Below are 21,412 nucleotides of genomic sequence, written 5' to 3'. Positions count from 1 at the left end.
ATACATTTATTGGAACATATACAACCAGTTTCCTTAATTAGTCCATTAAGTCACACGTTCCTTCACATAATTTATCTCACTAACACGCATACAATTCGAACAGTAAAGCAAACTTCTTTATTATATTGGAAGTCTATTACAATTTCCATCATAACTATTGAGTGCATGCAGTAATTGATATCTCAATGGAGCTTTGGATATCATTACACAAGAAAGGAATGGTGTCTCTCCTGCTACCAATAGAGCCGGTGCAAAGAATGAACTGATATTTCTATATTACCATCTCTGCATAGCCTAAACAAGTTTGTAGATATAAGACATGTAGAAAGAGCATTTCCTAATGTAGCAGGGATTGACACTAGGGGAAATAGAACTGTAATAGTTTCAACCACACACTTTAAGTGCTTTCTTTGGATCATCAAAGAGGAGGAGAATCATTATCTTTAGGAATGGATTTAGGATCTCTGAAGAAGGAGGAACCAATGAAAGGTTTTTAAAAGGTGGTGGAATTTATTTGGTAGGGGTAGAGTATATCAGAAAAGAATACAAATATGACCCATAAGTGACATTAGTCACACTATCCCTAGTGAACTTAATAAAATATTGATCCATTTTTGTAGAAAGATACGAACTTTAGTCAATGGCCACTCCTTTAAGCACTATTCTAGAGGCAGTGAATGACTCCTTGGATAGGTAATTGGATGGAGTCTTGGTAAGCATGAAGTTGTCTTGAAGAAATTGACACAACAACTTTCAAACTAGATCCGAGATTATTGCTACCAAGACACCTAAGGTGATAAGAACTTTCTTAGAATCTAGGATTGTACATGTTCGTTTTTGTGACTCCTTGATAATATCCTCATTAGTTGAGAGCTAATGAGCTCCTGGAAAAATCTCTCCATGGTAAGGAAGAGACAAAGCCTTCTCCAAGCCTCTAGGTATCGTCATAATAGTGGTATCTCGGACCAAACCAGCCCACTTGCTATAAGAGGATAAGAACTCATCACATAGAGCAGGATCATCTAGAATCAATGCCAATGAAAGAGCCACAACATTCAAAAGGTCAGCCTTAATAATAAGGCCTAATTTCAACAGTGAAGAATAATCTTGACAAACTAATGGAACATATTGGATGGGTTGACGTACCATTTAAATGACATTAGACACACAACACACCACAAAGATAAAAAGAATGCATGCAAAATAACAAAATGAAAAATAGATAAGAGATTGACCAAGTATTAACTCATATATGGGACCATTGACTACCCTAAACAAACCACAGTCCTACATAAATTTTGATATGGCCTAGCCACATGTGCAACTAAAAGCTTCATGAGATACAACACATAGGCACCTTGATCCATGTATTAGATAATTTAAAATAAAAGAAAAACCTCCACATCATACCCTTGATTGCAACATTGTGAGCATCAAAATACTAAGAACTAGACAAACCACAACTCATAGATACTACTAAATCAAGACTAAATCGATCATATAAACACCAATGAGCTAGTAAAGTGCATCACCCACACTCTCACGTAGTGCATTCATTGAGTTGATGATCAGTGAGAGAAGTGAGTAGATTAAGCTTTAATTTGCAATGGATTTTAAGAAATTTATTACTAATGGGTAAATTTTATATTAAGTGATAAATCTCCAAAAAAGTAATGGTTCTTGAATTACCCCTTATAACCTTTATTAAATTGATTGATGCATTAAGCGCAATCCATGATTACAATCTCAACTCATTGGGTCTCTAAATACAAATTCATTTTTAGATTTTATAGTGTGTATAGTGTGTTTTGGCCAATGCGTGCATGATTGTTTCTTTTATTACAAATTATGATATGTATATTTAGCGCATGAAGTGCAAATAATGTGAATGGTAGGTTTATTTTATTTTATTTTAATAGTATTGGACTTGAATGTGTGTGAAAAATGTGATCAACTGGGTTTATTTTAAAAAGTGAATGTAGTTTGTCATGCACGAAAAAAAATGATACATGTAGGGTGTGTATGCACTCTAATGTGAATGCACATACTAAAAAGGAATAGCCATGTTGACGAAGGAAACCAAAATACAATCTAGCCAGTCTAAAAGTTGATAGCATGAAGGAAATGACAAAATACAACTTTTTTGGTAGTTTATTTTGGTATTTTTATAGATTTTTAAAAATTTCATTGCTCTTTTTTGTTTTATTAGGCTAAAATGAAAGATGAACTATGGGAGCCCCCATCCCATGCATAAGTGCAGGGTGGGATTAAAAAATTTTGAACTTCCTAGAGCATACAAGAGCAAGGAGAGTATGGAGGATAGGCCAAATGCGACATGATGGACCCAATGGCACATGTCATGAGACAAAAATTGGTTGTTCACGCATGTTAACCCTCAGACAAACAAGGTGGAAAATCTAGAAATCTAAAGCAGAAGACAAGTCCAAGGCAAAGTGAAACGGAAGATGAAGGCACGCCAAGAAAAATATGGAAACACAAGAAGTGCTAAAAATTCCTAACTCAAGGAGAAATGTGCACAATAAAAAGTGCAAGTCGATACTTTTGTAAAAGAGCACAAGGCACACCATGAGCTATTTTAAGAGCGTCAGGCTCTCACCCATGCAAATTGTAAAGTAGATGGGCGGTAGGAAGGAAGCTAGGAAGATAGGAGAACAATGGGAAAAAGGGCATAGGGCACGGCTAGCCATGTTAAAAATGGGATAAGGGGGTGACTGCCCAAAAGGGATTTAGGGATTTGTATATAAATTTGAAAAGTAAATGAGAAGCTCATTCTTTGGTGTGTGGCAAAGTGGACTCTTCTTTTTCTCTCCTTCTCTTCTCTTTGCTTGCTTGTGTGTGCTTGAGGGAGAGAGTGTGAGAGTGTAAGGGAGTGAGTGTGTGAGGGTGAGGGATCAAGGAGGTGAAGCTCTCCACCATCCTCTCTCTTATCTTCTCTTCTCTTCTCTTCTCTTCTCTTATCTTATCTTCTCTTCTCTTCTCTAGTTTTACGCGTGGCTATGGAGGATGGAGCTTGGAGGTGGAGGCCTGAGGATGCTTGAGCTTGCATCAAGAATTGTGGAGCTATCGGAGTGCTTGAGAGAGGAAGAAACTCAATCGGGCATCAAGGTAAGCTCACTACACTCATAGAGAGGGATAGCGTGTCAGCTATGTGAGAGGTAGCCATTAGTGCTCGCTTGGAACGCTTGAACAATAACTAGTCTGTGGGTCTTGCCGGTTGAGCTTGTGCTTGCCTCAACGATGCAACATACGGGGATGGCGATACTTGTTCGATCAAGAAGTCGAAAAAAGAAAAAATAGGCAAGACAACTAGGGGGATAGTGTAGTCAACTCAATTGACGCTTTTGATGGTAAAAAGAAGCATTTAGATTTAAAAACACCAAAAAACATATTCAAAAATTAATAATGGAAAGTCCATCTACTAGAATAAAAGGCAATAAGAAGAAAAAATAGTTGGTTTGAGGTGAGGCCATGAATATCAAGTAAAATTATGGTTCAGATGAAAAACATGAGTGCTCATATGGAAAAAAGCTAAAAATGTGAAAGAAAGATACACAAAAAATGAATAATGGCCAATCTGTGCGTACAAAGGACAGGTTGTGTGTAAAATCCTTCAAAAATTAATAGCTTATGAACCATGGCTTGGAACAAAGGGAGATAAAAGGAAAAAGTGTCATGTTCGTATAGGGACAAATAAGGTTGTAAGGTGAGATTTCAATTTTGGGAGGATAGGGAGCATGCCCATGAAAATATTTCCAATGAGCATAAAAATGGTCAAAAATAAATGACAAATGAAACTTAAGTCAAAACAGGGGGTTTAAAAGAAAAAACACATCCAGGTCAAAGGGGCAAACAAGACTATGACATTAAAGTGTAATTTTGGTGAAGCAAGGGTACATTCACATGGAAAGATGAGAAAAAGAGAGAAATAGCTAAACGGGGAAGGGAAGACCCCATGTATGGGGTAAAACAAGATGAGTAGGTGGGGAAGGGACCCAACAGGGTAGAGAAAGGATGTTGCATCATTTAAAGATCAGGTAGAGAGGCACGTTCATGATTATATGCATAATAGACATGTATGGATGCTTCCCCATACTTAAAACCTTAATAAATTAGTGTTGCAAGCTAATAGGGGCCTAAAATTGACAGAACCCTCATATCCCCACACTTAAGATATGACATACACATGTAAACATAAGAGGTAGGGCTAGAAATACTTGGTCCATTTAGCTGGTGGTCAATGTGGACAGTCATTGATGCATGAGGTATCGAAGCTAGCTACATGAGGTACTAGAGCTTGTCAACATCATGCTTCAATCATGGGAGGAACCATGCAATAGCACCTAGGGAGGCATAATTGTTGATGAAGACCTATGAAGTTTTTGATGACAAAGAATACAATACTCAACTCAATAGCCACTCATGTGGGAATGATAGAGCAGTCTCTCACCCTATAACTCATGTCATGTGAAGAGGAATGAAGATAATCTATATCTCACACTTGATTTAGGAATTAACAAGAGGGATGGCATAGAGAGAGTATGTCAATGTGCACAATTGATGGTGTATTAGTGCATCCCAACCCGTCCGGCATATATGCAAAAAGAAAGGCAAGGGAGCCTTATAGTGTAGTGCATAGAATAGAGTAACATATCCTAATGTGGTGACAAAAGCATGACTCATATGTGCATAGGAAAATGGGAACTATGTGATCGCCAATTGTCATAATGTCCCTCAAACCTCACTATTCAATTGATTGATTTAAGAGTATGCATACTCGACCCCTTCTTTGTATCAATCACACTTTCTTAGTAGATATAGGAGAGAAACCCAGTTCCTCACACCCACTTATGTAATCCTTAGTGCAATTCGTGTAAAGTTTTGTATGTATTATGCACAATTGATAGTGCAATCGTGCATGCCACCCTATGTCGATATATAGTATGAGAAGGAAGGCTAAGGAGACTTATCGTGCCATGTACAAGAACAAATCGTGCTTTGTGCATTAAGAGGCCCAACTTGTGCATGCAACATCCCAATCACTGACATCTCACCTCTCATTTGGATTGAAGGAAACATTAGGGCCAAAAATGCTTCAAAAAATGCACTTTTGTTAATCACGAGATTAAGGAAAGGGCCAAAGAGAGTTTTCCACGTGTGCAAGAATATGGTATTCTTGTCTCCTTCTTTTTGGAGATAGTAGAGTCGACTCCGTGGTTCTCTTCTCTCTTTTAGCCAAAATCTCCAAACTCTGACATGTTTTGATGGTCCCGAAGTCCTTATTTAATTATAAAATCTGACAAAACCGGTTATGATAATAATGTTGTGAAGTTAATACTAACTTTTTTGAAAGTCGGGAGCTTTTGGCGCCCCGGCTATATTTTCATTAGTCTTTTCACTATTTCTTATTTGTTCATTCGTCTTTCTCGGTGAGATTCTTTCTTTTCTCATTTTCCTTTCTGATCAGTGAGCGCTTTTCTTTGCAATTTCAATCTAAGTATGGCATCCAAAAGGCGCCCGTCTCATTTAGTAAACTCATGCATTGTCTATGGCCAAGGAGTAGACAGAAAATGGGAGTCCAAACCTTTTGCATAAACGATTGGGTGACCATGTTTCCCTCTTGCAAAGGCTCTCGCAAGGTCAAAAGAAGAAAAAGAGAGGATATAAAACATCACTGGAAAGGGCGTATCATTGTTTTCAAAATTACGCATGAAGGGTGGTTAGTTAAAGTGCAACATGTTTACATGGCCAAGGATATACGCTTATCTCCTAATGAATGTGTTTGCCAGCAAACACATTGTAAGTCTTAAGTTGATAACATATTTGATTTTTTTAAAAAATTAAGCAAGTATTAATATTGAATTCTTCGTTGTAGATATATTTCCATCAACAAGTATTGAATGGCAACCTGTGGAGAGTTTGAGTGGAACTTTGAATGTGATTCATAAGGCGTTTGCAGACATTATATATGCTAATGAGACCGTCGGTTCTTTCAGTGAGAGAAGAATTTTTATATATTATGCACAATATGTGGTTCCATCTAAAGAGGGTACATATGGACATATCAAGGATTTGCCTTTGCCAAGCCTCTCCTCTCTTATTTGGGAGGTTCCTGATAAGGCAACCATGCATAGTTTTAAATTCAAAATATGTCAAGGTATTCAAAAGTCCATGACATCTGGAAGGATCTCAAGAAGAATATGCCTATCATGGTTTATCCCCCTACATATCTTTGTGGGTTGCTTCAAAATAGCAAACTTACAGAGAACAAAAGTATATTGGCTAAGTAGAAATTTTGCAAGTGCAAAACTAGATAACATTATAGGGAAGCTTTGGAAATCTAGAGATGTTGACCATAAGGGTGACACCATGAGGTGTATTGTATGCCCCCAATTCTTGTCTCTGTGTTATAATATAGCATGACAAACTCTTGCTTTGGGTTTTGATTATAGGCTATACAAACTCAAATTAGGCATGTAGATTCCCTCGAATTCAGATATAGATTGCATGCCCTTCAATCTTAAGGTACAAGTTATAGAAAAAGGAGGTAAATATCACTTCCAATTGGAATCTTAAAGATGTAAGGGATACCTTGGAGATGCTAGACTGTACATCCCCAGAATATAAGTTCAAAGTAAATGGTAAAGTAGTAGGGAAAAGAGCTGAATGCTTTTTCTCTTGTATGAGTTGCTTGCCTCCTTCAATCGTAAGCTTCAAGCCATAAAATTGAAAACATTACATTGGACAAAAAGCTTTTAATTGAATGAAGAGTTACAAAATTGAAGTGTAGATATACAAAGATCTTGCCATTTGTATCTATTTGTCTTCTTTCATCATTGTAACTTCTTCACCACTTTTTGAAAAGATATATCTTGCAGTTGCAATGGCTTTTTTTTTGGTTGGTTGAAGAATTTAACTTGGACAGGGGCCCTCTTCTCTTGAGGGGGTAGACGAGAAGATGGATGAGAAAGTGTTGCCATTTTTGTCTTTGTGGAGCTTGCCTTACTTGTCTTTCCAGATGACTTGCCTTTTTCCTTACTCTTAGTTAAGGATTTATGTGGAGGAGAGTCGGGGTCGACTAGCATGATTGCCCTATCCAAAATTAACTCAATACATCTCTCTCTTATCCACCATGTGTATGAATCGGGGTAATCTTTGCACTGCAATGAAAATTGTAATAAGTTGTAAGGTGAGTGATAGTTTGTACTTGTAGGGAGTAAAAACAAAAAAATGGAATGATTATAAAATTTGATAATAATTTTGTTGCTCAAAATCTAATAACATTGCTCAAAATAGAATGTGAAAGATACTTATATTAACCCCATCTATCTTGAGAATCTTTGAATCTATTTTCCTACAAACATTTGAAATTACTCTCCATCCACAAGAATACGCATCATTTGTAAGGGCACTTCTTGTAAGAGAAAACTATATGGTTTTTGAGGATCAGCAATATCCTCATATGTAGTGTCCAAAAAGGTTACCACCAACCTCCCAACACTGTCAATGGAAACATGTTATAAAAAAAGGACAATAAATAAAATAACAAATAAACCAAAAAGTGAGGATTTGTATTCAACACACATTTTTGCTTGACTGTGGATACCCCTAAGAGAGTTCGCAAGGATAATTTCTCGAGTGAAAATATCAATATATATTAAGCTCCAATGTCCTCTGCAAAGTAAAATGTTAGTAAGAAATGCATACTATAAAGAAGTATATATTAAAATCTTTGCAAAATTGCATACCTTTTAACGTAAGCAAAAAAACATGGTAGTTTGTAATTGGATCATATGATTTGAAAAATAATTCTATGTTTGAACGAGATTTTGAAAACAATTCCACTTATAACATTGGATCAACGATAAATATTGTAAGAATCTTCTAGGACACGTCTTGGCAGTCCATCGGAAAGGCTGTCTAGAGAACTCCGCCCGGCACTCCCATTGAATGTTACGGGTTTTGCAATCTAGGTCTTTCCGCGTCTGCCACGTAGCGGAAGTGTCCTGGCCGTTTCCCACTTAGGATCGACCGGAATTAAGGTTTTCCTGTTTGGTCATTAACTAGCAGCATCTAGCGTCAGACCCGAGCGAACTACTTTACGCAGAAACGCCAGGTCCGAAGCGGATTCATGCTGCACTTGGTTCAAGGAGAATGGGAAACGAGAGGGATGCAATGCTCAACCTCTCTGCCTTAAGGCATAGTCCCATTCCGTTCCCCTAAAACAGCGTGAATCGGGTAATCATCGTTCTCGTTATTTGCTTTGGCGATGATGATCATTCCTCTCTTCATTGAAGATTTTTGAGAAAAGTTCCCGGCTAACCGGGACCACCCATCCATAGGACGGACCCATGGTCCATCCTCCGCACTTTCCTCGGTTTGTTTTAGTTATGTAATTACCTACCACATTAATTTGACATATAACAAACAGCTTCTTTGATTAACCCTGTTAAGCACTGGTTCCTTCACGTAATCTTATCACAAGACATAAAGAAAACAATGTCAAACAACTTCTTTATTATCATTTTATCTCTTTATCTTTGAAATACAAGGAGTTCCGCCCGTAGGCTTGTTCATAATCCGCCCGAAGGCTATCCAGTAATCCACCAGGGATCACTAATCCAAGTTTCTGCCCGTAGACTAGTATGCGGGCCTCGAGATCCAATCCCGAGTCACGTTAGCCTCTTGTGCAGGGCCCGGAAGGCGAGGGATTTACGGCCAGAGCCCCCTCTGGCACCCAAGCGTCCTCCTGCTCCAAGTAGAACTCAACGGAGAGACCTCTCACGGCGGGTTCGGTCCACGTCCCCGGCGCGGTTAACAACCCCCTTGGTTAGGGTCAGGCAGGCAGTCGGGGGTAACTGAAGCTGCCTCTCCCTTCAGGCCTTCAACCTGAAGTATTTAGATATCGTTTCATCCTTTAGTTCTTTGAGCAAACAATGCAAACAGTGCTTTCTAAACTGTTACAAGCACAATCAATTCCAGTGGTCGTTTTAGCTGGCAAACTGTTAAGGAGTGACTCCTTTTCTCCGAATGCAACCCGCATTCGATCCGGAATCAATTGCAACTTGGCAAGATTCCTATCGTCCTTGGGATAGGGTCATACCCTGTCAATACTTTAGGTTTGGTTTATGGTAAATTCCGGCGACCATGTCGCTTTAGTTTATTGATTAATCATTTGCGTCCAAGCAAATGCCTAGCTTCCCTTAACTTGACAAAGTTTCCCTAATGAGGATAGAGTAAAAGGACGACTACCCTTTTCCCCTTGCGAGTTTAAACTGGCGCAAGAACCTGCCAACCTTAATCCACGGAATGGCAAAACTTCTTACGATCAAACCGCAAAGCTAAGTGACGTTGCAATTTATTGCACAAGTGTCGCCTCCATTCTAAGAGATCATTTCACCTAATGAATGGCGTATTCAGGTCACGGAATTAACTTCAGACGAGAAGGAGGGTTTAGGGTGTCTTTTTACCCACCCATCCTTAATTTCACTAAATCGACAGCGTTTAGTCCAACTCAAATCGAGTTTCATCATCTTGAACGCTTGGTCCATAAGGTAGGAATCCTAGATTATTGTTTACATGAGCATCCAATTAGCCCAACATTTTTGGGAATATGGTCAGGACTATTGGGTTTGAAGGTTCTGACTTAGCGACAATGGGAAAACTTGGCCGAATCCTTAACGCGCCAACCCCTAGTTAGTGTTTGGGGTATCTAACGTCTTGACTGAACCATGCTCATATGAAATCCTTTGTGGCTAGGTGATTTGGGTAATTCATTATGCTTGTCTTGCGACAAGGATGAATCCTTCCTAGAGACAATAAACTAGATCTAAAAGAGGAAAAATAGTTGCAACTACCACAATACCTGTAAACATGTGATTCATCGCCTCTACGCATCACATGGTTCACAATGACTCTATCTTTCCTTGTATCGTAAAAATGCATGATAATCTGGGTACTAACTTTCCTAGGACCTACTAGGACCTACATCAAATAATCATGCCTACAACCTTGTTGTCTACACTTTAGAATCTCGTGCCTTAATAAACCATGCGACCTTTCCTAAATACGGCTCCTGATGAATGAAATTTCTGCATGATGACTATGCAACACGCAACTTTCCCCTAGCTACAATGTAGTTAATGAAGTTCATACCAAACTAAAGCTAGTGTTAACTTATTCCATGTTACATGCTACTTGCAAGTCCATAAGATCATTATCGTACTCTTCTATTTCTTTTCGGGTAATATCTTATGGGTGTTAACTTTTCCTCACGAATCATTACAAGGAAGATGTTGCCTAAAATGCGGCACACGCTTATTCCTACCATGTCTATAACCAAATGCACTTATCAACTTCATTTCTTTGCCCTAAGTAATATATGTTTAGACTCATTACTTTGATAATGTTCCAAAATAGCAACATGCAGCTAGTCTTCTAAGGCGGACAACTCTCGAAATGCAACCGTTTCAATTTCATGACATGCATCAACCTTATCTAATGTTTAAAGAGATAATTTATCAAATGTATTTTTAACGCTGCCACAATGCATTAAAAATAAGCGTAAAATGCGTTCTTCCTTATGGAATTAAGCGCACCTAAACATTTCTTTATGCGAGAATAAACTCGAAAAAAAACCTGGACTTGTGGGCTCGGGGAGATGTCCACTTGTATGCTCGGAGATGAACCTCCCGCAGTCGCGCCTTGCAACTTCTTGGGAGCCATTGTAGTCGTGGTTACGGACTCCTTTACCCTCGCTTTTCGAGACGGCTAGGGGATCGCTATCTTCTCCTTGCGTGGGAATAGGTATTTCCCTAACCGGATTCAAAACCGCGAAGTCGCGTAGGATCAAGGCCTATGGCCTTAATCCTTAGAAGCTTCTTAAGAAGCTTCTAAGAAGCTTCTGGCCTGTAGCAACGTCGGGGGGGGGGGAGGGGGGGGTTCATCGTGAAGAGGGCGGGGATGGCGGACCGTGGCAGTCTGGCGGCTAGCGGCTGGCGGACTGGGGCGGCAGCGCGGCGGCCTCCCTCTGCGTGGCGACGACGGCAGCCTAGTCTCCTCCTTTCCCCGAACGGTAGCAGCAGGGTCCTCTCCTTCCTCTCACAGCCCGTCCTCTCTTTTTTTTTTCTTCTCTCCCTAACGGGAGTTCATATAGGCAAGGGGGGAGGGAAGGGAAGCTCCACCACGTGGAGGACTCATGCCATTCCCTCCTCATGCATTCCCGATTCACTCTTCCTTGGCCATTCCTCCCCACACTCCCTCTCCTCCAGCCATGCATCGGCTGGGGGAAGGGATAAAAAAAAATTGCCTAAAATTTATCCAATTGCCCCTTCAAAAAAGGGTGTTCCCTCGCGGCTTTTGCGGTCTTCAACCCCAGCCTCTAATTTACACTGTGGAGGCCTCATTTTTGAGCGTGCATGGTATGGATTAAGCTACCAATAATACGATGTAGGGGATAACCTTGCACAGGATTTACACGACGTGCGGGAAGTCAATATTTACGGTACGCAGTGTGCGGAAATATTACATTCTCTCCCCCTTGGAAGAATCGAGATGTCCTCATCTCGAGATAAACTGGGGATATTGAAGATTGAGAGAGCTTTCATCCATCCAGGTAGCATCCTCTTTAGGATAATCTTTCCACTGGACGAGGCATTCTTTCAAGGTTCTAGATCTTAGTTGTCTCTCTCTGACATCTAAAATCTTTTCCGGTCTTAGTTCAAGGACTCCTTGACTAGGCATTACAACTTGTTGGTCATCAAGTACATGATTTGGGTTGGGTACATATTTTTTTAAGAGACTAATATGGAATACATTGTGAACCTTTAGGTTATCTGGAAGTTGCAATTTATAAGCATTGGGTCCCAGGCATTTGAGGATTTTATACGGACCACAATACCTTGGACTTAGCTTCTTGCATTCACCTAGAGATAGAGAACTCCTTTTTGGGCGTACGCGAATGAAAACCATGTCTCCTTCTCCGAAGACCCTCTCTTGGCGTTTCAAATCCGCATATGCCTTTTGTCTATCTTTGGCTGCTTGTATGTCTTGTCTTATTGACCTTATTTGGTCATCCATGTCCTCCAACATTTGTCTTGAAGCTTCCACCCTTAGGGTAGGATCAGAAAAGTTTAGGGGACTTCGACAATCATGACCATACAGTGCCTGGAAAGGCGTCATTTGAATGCTCTGCTGGTAAGAAGCATTGTAAGCAAATTCTACTAACGGCAAGTATTGAATCCACCTCTTCGGCTCCCGACAGCAGTAAGCCCTAAGCATATCCTCAATGATTTGATTTACTCGTTCTGTTTGTCCATCTGTTTGGGGATGGTAGGCAGTGCTAAAACAGAGTTGAGTTCCAATAGCTTCAAAGATAGCTCTCCAAAAGTGTGAAGTGAAGAGAGAATCTCGATCGCTAATGATCCTTCTAGGTAACCCATGTAGCTTGAATATTTCTTTGATAAACACTCTAGCAATGTCGGAGGCTTTATAGTTTGTCTTTACTGGAATCAGGTGTGCAACCTTAGTAAGCATGTCAACTACAACCATAATGGAGTTGTATCCTCCTTGGACTTGGGGTAAGCCCACCACAAAATCCATACTGATGAATTCCCATTTCATTTGGGGAATGTCAAGTGGTTGCAATTTCCCTGGCATCATGACATGTTCAGCCTTGATACGTTGGCAAGACAAACATTCAGTGACATATTTGAGAACGTCACCTTTGAGCCTCTCCCAATGATAGCTCTTCCTAACTGCATTAAGAGTTTTTGCATAGCCAGGATGTCCTGCGAAAGGGGAATCATGAGCTTCCCATAATATCTTCTGCTTAAGTGACTGACTTGTTGGTATACATAGCCTTGTTCTATAGTAAATAAGTCCATTGTCAACAGAAAATTCATGATACTTGGCCTGATACTTCAGATTCTGATCCTTGGTAGATATTTCTTTTATCATTGCTTGGTAGGCTAAGTCATGGCATGCTTCCTCTCTAGCTAGTTCGAGTATAGGGTTGCTTGGCATAGATACCTTTGTAGCCAGAGATCTGGCCGTTGATGGATTCTGCAAGATTAGGGAGTTTAGGAATGCCTTGCGACTGAGTGCATCGGCAACTACATTCTCTTTCCCCGGTCGATACTTGATTTCAAAATCATACTCCTCCAATACTTCAGTCCATCGACGTTGCCTCATGTTGAGCTCGTTCTGGGTAAAAATCCATTTGAGACTCTTATGATCGGTTACTAGAGTAAACTTGTTACCCAACAGGTAGTGTCTCCAAAGCTTTAGAGCATGGATGACAGCTAATAACTCCAGATCATGCGTGGCATAATTCTTTTCATGACTCTTCAATTTCCTTGAAGAATATGCTACGGGATGACCTTCCTGCATGAGTACACACCCCAAGGCAAGAATGCTGGCATCAGTTACTACCTCGAACTTCTTATTGAGGTCGGGAAGTTTCAGAATAGGTGCTGATACCAAACATTGCTTCAATTGGTCGAAGCTATTTTGCTCGGGAGTTGACCATGTAATAGAAGTCTGCTTCTTTAGTAAGTCGATAAGAGGTGCTGCAATCAAAGCATAGTTTTTGATAAAGACCCTATACCATCCCGTCAAGCCAAGAAAACTGCGTATTTCTTTGACGGATACTGGTATTGGCCATTCAAGCACATCTCTGACTTTGGCTGGGTCTACTGATATTCCTTCTGATGATACTATGAATCCTAGATATTCAATCTGACGTTTGAAGAATGCACACTTCTTCATTTTTGCATATAGCTTATGAGACCTCATTGTCTCAAGGACAATCCGAAGTTGAGATTCATGATCTTCTTCCTGTTTAGAATAGACTAAAGTATCATCGAAGAAGACAAGCACGAAATCATCAAGATATGGTCTAAAAATATCCTGCATTAATCTATTGAAGGTGGCAGGTGCATTTGTAAGCCCGAATGACATAACCAAGAATTCAAAGTGCCCATATCTTGTATTGAAGGCCGTTTTTGGAATATCTTCATCCTTGATCCTGATTTGATAGTAACCTGACCTGAGATCAATTTTGGAGAAGATCTTTGCACCTTGAAGGCGATCGAGAAGCTCATCTATTCTAGGAATAGGATACTTGTTCTTGACCGTTGATTGATTCAACCCACGGTAATCAATACATAGTCGAAGTGTCCCATCTTTCTTCTTCTGGAATAGAACTGGAGCTCCCCATGGTGAGTTGCTAGGCCGGATGTAACCCTGTTCTAACAGTTGCTTGAGTTGTTCTTTTAACTCAATAGCTTCCGGAATAGACATTCTATAAGGTCTCTTTGCAATTGGCGCAGCTCCAGGTATTAGCCTTATTTCATGATCAACTTCTCTTGGAGGTGGAAGTTCAGTTAATTCCTCAGGGAATACGTCAGCGTATTCTTTTAGCCAAGAGGGTCCCTCATGAGACTCTTGCTTTTGATCTAACTTGTTGAGTTTGATCAAGTAAACAGGTAATCCTTTCCTAACCCCTTTTATGATCCGCGATACTTTGGCTAACTGGATCCTTGGCACTCCTGCCTCACCTTGAGTTGTAACAAACTCTCTTTCAGAGTTTCGAAAGGAAACTTGACCCTTTCTACAGTGGATGTGAGCGTCATTAGGCTTAAGCCAATCCATCCCGAGTAGGCACTCATGGATACCTAAGTTCATGACTCTGAATTTGACTGAGGTTTTCTTTCCTCCCAGATAGAACTCCTCCTTAGCAGTTTGCCTAGTACAAGTTACCTCACGACCGTTTGCCAATTCCACAAGTAGGGTAGGTGCTTCTACGGTGGCTATTCCTAATCTCTTAGCACACGCTGGTGAGATAAAGGAATGTGTACTGCCACAATCAATCAAGGTTTTGAAACCTTTACCTTGATAGTCCGACGGTGTTTGAATCACCGAGAACTGGCGATTCGGCCCCTTCTTGTGTAAAGCGACATGGATCGTCGCTCTTTCGAATTCCGCTTCCATAGTCGGATCTTCCCCTTCTTCTGCATCACATCTTTGCCTATTGATAATGCAGGCAACTCTTCCTCTTCCACGAGTGGCGGCTCCCTGACCGCAGCCTGCACCTTGACGGAGTCCTTCGCTAAGCTTGGGACATTGCCTTTTGAAGTGACCGAGTTCATTGCAGTGGAAACATCGGAGGTTTCGGCCATTACTGTGAGTAGGAACAAAGTTGTTGACGTTATTTGTCCTTGCTTTCTTCCTTTGTCCCTGATTGTGGCCTTGAACTCTCTTAACTTGGGGTCTGAATGCTCCTCTGTTCGGGTCGCTATAAGACCAATTCTTAATACCCCTTGGTTTAGCTTGCACTTCCTGAATTATAGGTGCCACTCGAATGAGTGCATCCTGAAGATCTGATGGACGCATAGATTCGAGACGGGTATTTACAGGTGGATTTAAGCCTGCGCAAAATTTGGACACCTGCTGTGTCGTGTCCATTTGTGGCGCATACTTTAACAGTGAGACAAACTTAGAGTAGTATGCGTCAAGGGTGAGTCCTAACTGTTTTAGCTCATAGAACTCATTCATTTTCTGTGTACGATATGCAGGCGGCAAATATCTGCCTTGCACGGCTTGCTTTAACTTTTCCCAAGTAACGGACCCCTCTGAAATCCCTTGATCCCTGCACCATTGTTTCCACCATAGTCTGGCTTCACCGGTGAGTTTTAATTTGGCGAGCATGGCCTGATTGGTAGGTGCAGTACCAGCTGCTTCGAAGTAGTCCTCCATAGATTCAATCCAAATCTCAGCATCCGACTGGACGAATCTGCCTCTCCCGTCAAACTCGGGTGGCTTTATCTGTTTGAGGAGGAACTTCTTCTCCTGGATCACAGTAGTACTTGATGTAGGGGGTGAATTTGGACCTTGTTCCTGGGGTTGTGCCTGGATAAAAGTTTTCTTAACATTATTGTATGATAATTGACATTAGCTTATCTTTAGTTTAGCTATCTCGTAAATCATGAGGCTACTTAACTTTTTGCAACAACCCTGACACACAATCGGATATTGATAAAAGAAGTCCTTATTTATATTTACATGGACGTAGCCTCATACAACATCTCATGTGATGATAATCCAATCATTACATTTAGTTTGGGGAGAACAACATTGTATTGGATTTGTCTACAGGAACTGTGTAATAGTAGGGTTTTGGGTCATGAATCTTTAGGAATCGATAACTCATCGGAAGCTCAGGATATCCTTTCCGCTGGAATCCATACTTCCCATGGCGGTCCAATACCTTAATCCTGTCAGCTGGGATTACACGGGTTACTTCCTCATATACATATGAGTTCAATTCAACCCTCCGACCTCGAATATGCAAAGTCGAATTTACGTGAGCTTCCACAAAAATGAACAGCTTCACGATTTTCAAATCTTCCAACCACTTGATCCTCTTTAGGTTGGCGAACCGGTGGGCAGCTATGTAGTAGATTCCTGAAGACCCAGTCCATCTTCGTTCTATATATAAAGGTGATGGATTATAAATCTGCTCCAGGATGTTCATCATTTCAATTCTTTGCCTATAATGCGGAGAATGCATTGCAGTCATAAACATGATCCGGAACACCAAAAACTTGTTCCACGCTTCGTAATTCTGCAAGACAGTATTGAAGATGAGGAAATGTTTGGACAGCAACAATTTCTTTACTTTATTTTAATGAAATCAAACAATTCCGTTGTTGGTCGGCTCTGATACCAACTGTAGCGTGTCCACAAGAATATTCTAGGACACGTCTTGGCAGTCCATCGGAAAGGCTGTCTAGAGAACTCCGCCCAGCACTCCCATGGAATGTTACGGGTTTTGCAATCTAGGTATTTCCACGTCTGCCACGTAGCGGAAGTGTCCTGGCCGTTTCCCACTTAGGATCGACCGGAATTAAGGTTTTCCTGTTTGGTCATTAGCTAGCAGCATCTAGCGTCAGACCCGAGCGAACTACTTTACACAGAAACGCCAGGTCCGAAGCGGATTCATGCTGCACTTGGTTCAAGGAGAATGGGAAACGAGAGGGATGCAATGCTCAACCTCTCTGCCTTAAGGCATAGTCCCATTCCGTTCCCCTAAAACAGCGTGAATCCGGTAATCATCGTTCTCGTTATTTGCTTTGGCGATGATGATCATTCCTCTGTTCGTTGAAGATTTTTGAGAAAAGTTCCCGGCTAACCGGGACCACCCATCCATAGGACGGACCCATGGTCCATCCTCCGCACTTTCCTCGGTTTGTTTTAGTTATGTAATTACCTACCACATTAATTTGACATATAACAAACAGCTTCTTTGATTAACCCTGTTAAGCATTGGTTCCTTCACGTAATCTTATCACAAGACATAAAGAAAACAATGTCAAACAACTTCTTTATTATCATTTTATCTCTTTATCTTTGAAATACAAGGAGTTCCGCCCGTAGGCTTGTTCATAATCCGCCCGAAGGCTATCCAGTAATCCACCAGGGATCACTAATCCAAGTTTCTGCCCGTAGACTAGTATGCGGGCCTCGAGATCCAATCCCGAGTCACGTTAGCCTCTTGTGCAGGGCCCGGAAGGCGAGGGATTTACGGCCAGAGCCCCCTCTGGCACCCAAGCGTCCTCCTGCTCCAAGTAGAACTCAACGGAGAGACCTCTCACGGCGGGTTCGGTCCACGTCCCCGGCGCGGTTAACAACCCCCTTGGTTAGGGTCAGGCAGGCAGTCGGGGGTAACTGAAGCTGCCTCTCCCTTCAGGCCTTCAACCTGAAGTATTTAGATATCGTTTCATCCTTTAGTTCTTTGAGCAAACAATGCAAACAGTGCTTTCTAAACTGTTACAAGCACAATCAATTCCAGTGGTCGTTTTAGCTGGCAAACTGTTAAGGAGTGACTCCTTTTCTCCGAATGCAACCCGCATTCGATCCGGAATCAATTGCAACTTGGCAAGATTCCTATCGTCCTTGGGCTAGGGTCATACCCTGTCAATACTTTAGGTTTGGTTTATGGTAAATTCCGGCGACCATGTCGCTTTAGTTTATTGATTAATCATTTGCGTCCAAGCAAATGCCTAGCTTCCCTTAACTTGACAAAGTTTCCCTAATGAGGATAGAGTAAAAGGACGACTACCCTTTTCCCCTTGCGAGTTTAAACTGGCGCAAGAACCTGCCAACCTTAATCCACGGAATGGCAAAACTTCTTACGATCAAACCGCAAAGCTAAGTGACGTTGCAATTTATTGCACAAGTGTCGCCTCCATTCTAAGAGATCATTTCACCTAATGAATGGCGTATTCAGGTCACGGAATTAACTTCAGACGAGAAGGAGGGTTTAGGGTGTCTTTTTACCCACCCATCCTTAATTTCACTAAATCGACAGCGTTTAGTCCAACTCAAATCGAGTTTCATCATCTTGAACGCTTGGTCCATAAGGTAGGAATCCTAGATTATTGTTTACATGAGCATCCAATTAGCCCAACATTTTTGGGAATATGGTCAGGACTATTGGGTTTGAAGGTTCTGACTTAGCGACAATGGGAAAACTTGGCCGAATCCTTAACGCGCCAACCCCTAGTTAGTGTTTGGGGTATCTAACGTCTTGACTGAACCATGCTCATATGAAATCCTTTGTGGCTAGGTGATTTGGGTAATTCATTATGCTTGTCTTGCGACAAGGATGAATCCTTCCTAGAGACAATAAACTAGATCTAAAAGAGGAAAAATAGTTGCAACTACCACAATACCTGTAAACATGTGATTCATCGCCTCTACGCATCACATGGTTCACAATGACTCTATCTTTCCTTGTATCGTAAAAATGCATGATAATCTGGGTACTAACTTTCCTAGGACCTACTAGGACCTACATCAAATAATCATGCCTACAACCTTGTTGTCTACACTTTAGAATCTCGTGCCTTAATAAACCATGCGACCTTTCCTAAATACGGCTCCTGATGAATGAAATTTCTGCATGATGACTATGCAACACGCAACTTTCCCCTAGCTACAATGTAGTTAATGAAGTTCATACCAAACTAAAGCTAGTGTTAACTTATTCCATGTTACATGCTACTTGCAAGTCCATAAGATCATTATCGTACTCTTCTATTTCTTTTCGGGTAATATCTTATGGGTGTTAACTTTTCCTCACGAATCATTACAAGGAAGATGTTGCCTAAAATGCGGCACACGCTTATTCCTACCATGTCTATAACCAAATGCACTTATCAACTTCATTTCTTTGCCCTAAGTAATATATGTTTAGACTCATTACTTTGATAATGTTCCAAAATAGCAACATGCAGCTAGTCTTCTAAGGCGGACAACTCTCGAAATGCAACCGTTTCAATTTCATGACATGCATCAACCTTATCTAATGTTTAAAGAGATAATTTATCAAATGTATTTTTAACGCTGCCACAATGCATTAAAAATAAGCGTAAAATGCGTTCTTCCTTATGGAATTAAGCGCACCTAAACATTTCTTTATGCGAGAATAAACTCGAAAAAAAACCTGGACTTGTGGGCTCGGGGAGATGTCCACTTGTATGCTCGGAGATGAACCTCCCGCAGTCGCGCCTTGCAACTTCTTGGGAGCCATTGTAGTCGTGGTTACGGACTCCTTTACCCTCGCTTTTCGAGACGGCTAGGGGATCGCTATCTTCTCCTTGCGTGGGAATAGGTATTTCCCTAACCGGATTCAAAACCGCGAAGTCGCGTAGGATCAAGGCCTATGGCCTTAATCCTTAGAAGCTTCTTAAGAAGCTTCTAAGAAGCTTCTGGCCTGCAACAACGTCGGGGGGGGGGGGGGGGGGGGGGGGGGGGTTCGTCGTGAAGAGGGCGGGGATGGCGGACCGTGGCAGTCTGGCGGCCGTGGCGGCGGCTATGGCGGCTGGCGGCTGGCGGACTGGGGCGGCAGCGCGGCGGCCTCCCTCTGCGTGGCGACGACGGCAGCCTGGTCTCCTCCTTTCCCCGAACGGCAGCAGCAGGGTCCTCTCCTTCCTCTCACAGCCCGTCCTCTCTTTTTTTTTTTCTTCTCTCCCTAACGGGAGTTCATATAGGCAAGGGGGGAGGGAAGGGAAGCTCCACCACGTGGAGGACTCATGCCATTCCCTCCTCATGCATTCCCGATTCACTCTTCCTTGGCCATTCCTCCCCACACTCCCTCTCCTCCAGCCATGCATCGGCTGGGGGAAGGGATAAAAAAAAATTGCCTAAAATTTATCCAATTGCCCCTTCAAAAAAGGGTGTTCCCTCGCGGCTTTTGCGGTCTTCAACCCCAGCCTCTAATTTACACTGTGGAGGCCTCATTTTTGAGCGTGCATGGTATGGATTAAGCTACCAATAATACGATGTAGGGGATAACCTTGCACAGGATTTACACGACGTGCGGGAAGTCAATATTTACGGTACGCAGTGTGCGGAAATATTACATTTGCCTTATAGGCAGGAGGGTTGACGTACCGCACTCCCCTCCGTCTCCCATTCTCTTTGAACCAAGTGCAATGGCAAGTCCGCTTCAGATCGAGTAATCCTCTAAAAAGTGGAACTCGAAATTACTGACGCTTAGCTGGCTGCTAGGAGACCCATCCGATTTTAGGAACCCAAGTCTTCAGGTCGATCCTAGTGGGTTCCAGAACTCTCCTGTTGCGAAGTAGACTCGGTTGGGCCTAAGTGACAACCCCGTGATGTTCCAAGGGAGCACCGGGTGGCATCATTTATGGAAAAACCTACTGATGGACTACTAAAAGGTGTGCCGTGGATTGGGACTAGCGGACACCTTACAGCTGGTATCAGAGCACACGTTAGTATAGATTACGATGTAAGCTTAAGAAAAATATTATTTTTTCTAAGCATAGCCTAGGAAATGTTTTCTTCTCTTTATTAACGTATGTTTTTTGAATTATGGCAGAGTAATGAATCTTGAAAGCGATTCTTGACCTTTCAAGTAATGTTTATGTCAGCTATGCATTCCAGTTTTTCCTGGAGAATTCAGATGATGCGAGTACTAGATCAGTTGTACAACCCGTCGCCTCTATATCGTGAAAGACGGTGGATGATTAGTGGAGGATATTGCTATATTGATGCAAGCCGTCTAGCTTATCTTCAAAATAATCTGAAAAGGGTAAAATGGATGGAAGATCTTAAAGTTGTTAAGATCTATCTATTTCATGAGGCCACTGTAAACTCAACCCTGTATACTAGAGGCAAGAAGATCAAACTAAACCAATATATCTATGGGGAAGTTACGAAGATCCTTCCGGCTAACAGAATAAAAGTCATAGGTCGCTCTAGCCGTCACAACTACAAAAAAGACGGATTTCCTGAACTCCCTCAAAAATATAGATTCCTAGATATTTACTCTCCGAATCCAAGTTACTTCATAAAGGATGTATCAGAG

This window comes from Lygodium microphyllum, chromosome 22, assembly GCF_053477565.2.
Source record: "Lygodium microphyllum isolate KBCC chromosome 22, Lygodium_microphyllum_v1.1.10, whole genome shotgun sequence".
Classification (NCBI taxonomy): Eukaryota; Viridiplantae; Streptophyta; class Polypodiopsida; order Schizaeales; family Lygodiaceae; genus Lygodium; species Lygodium microphyllum.
The sequence above is the reverse complement of the archived record's forward strand: the minus strand, read 5'-3'. Positions refer to the sequence as shown.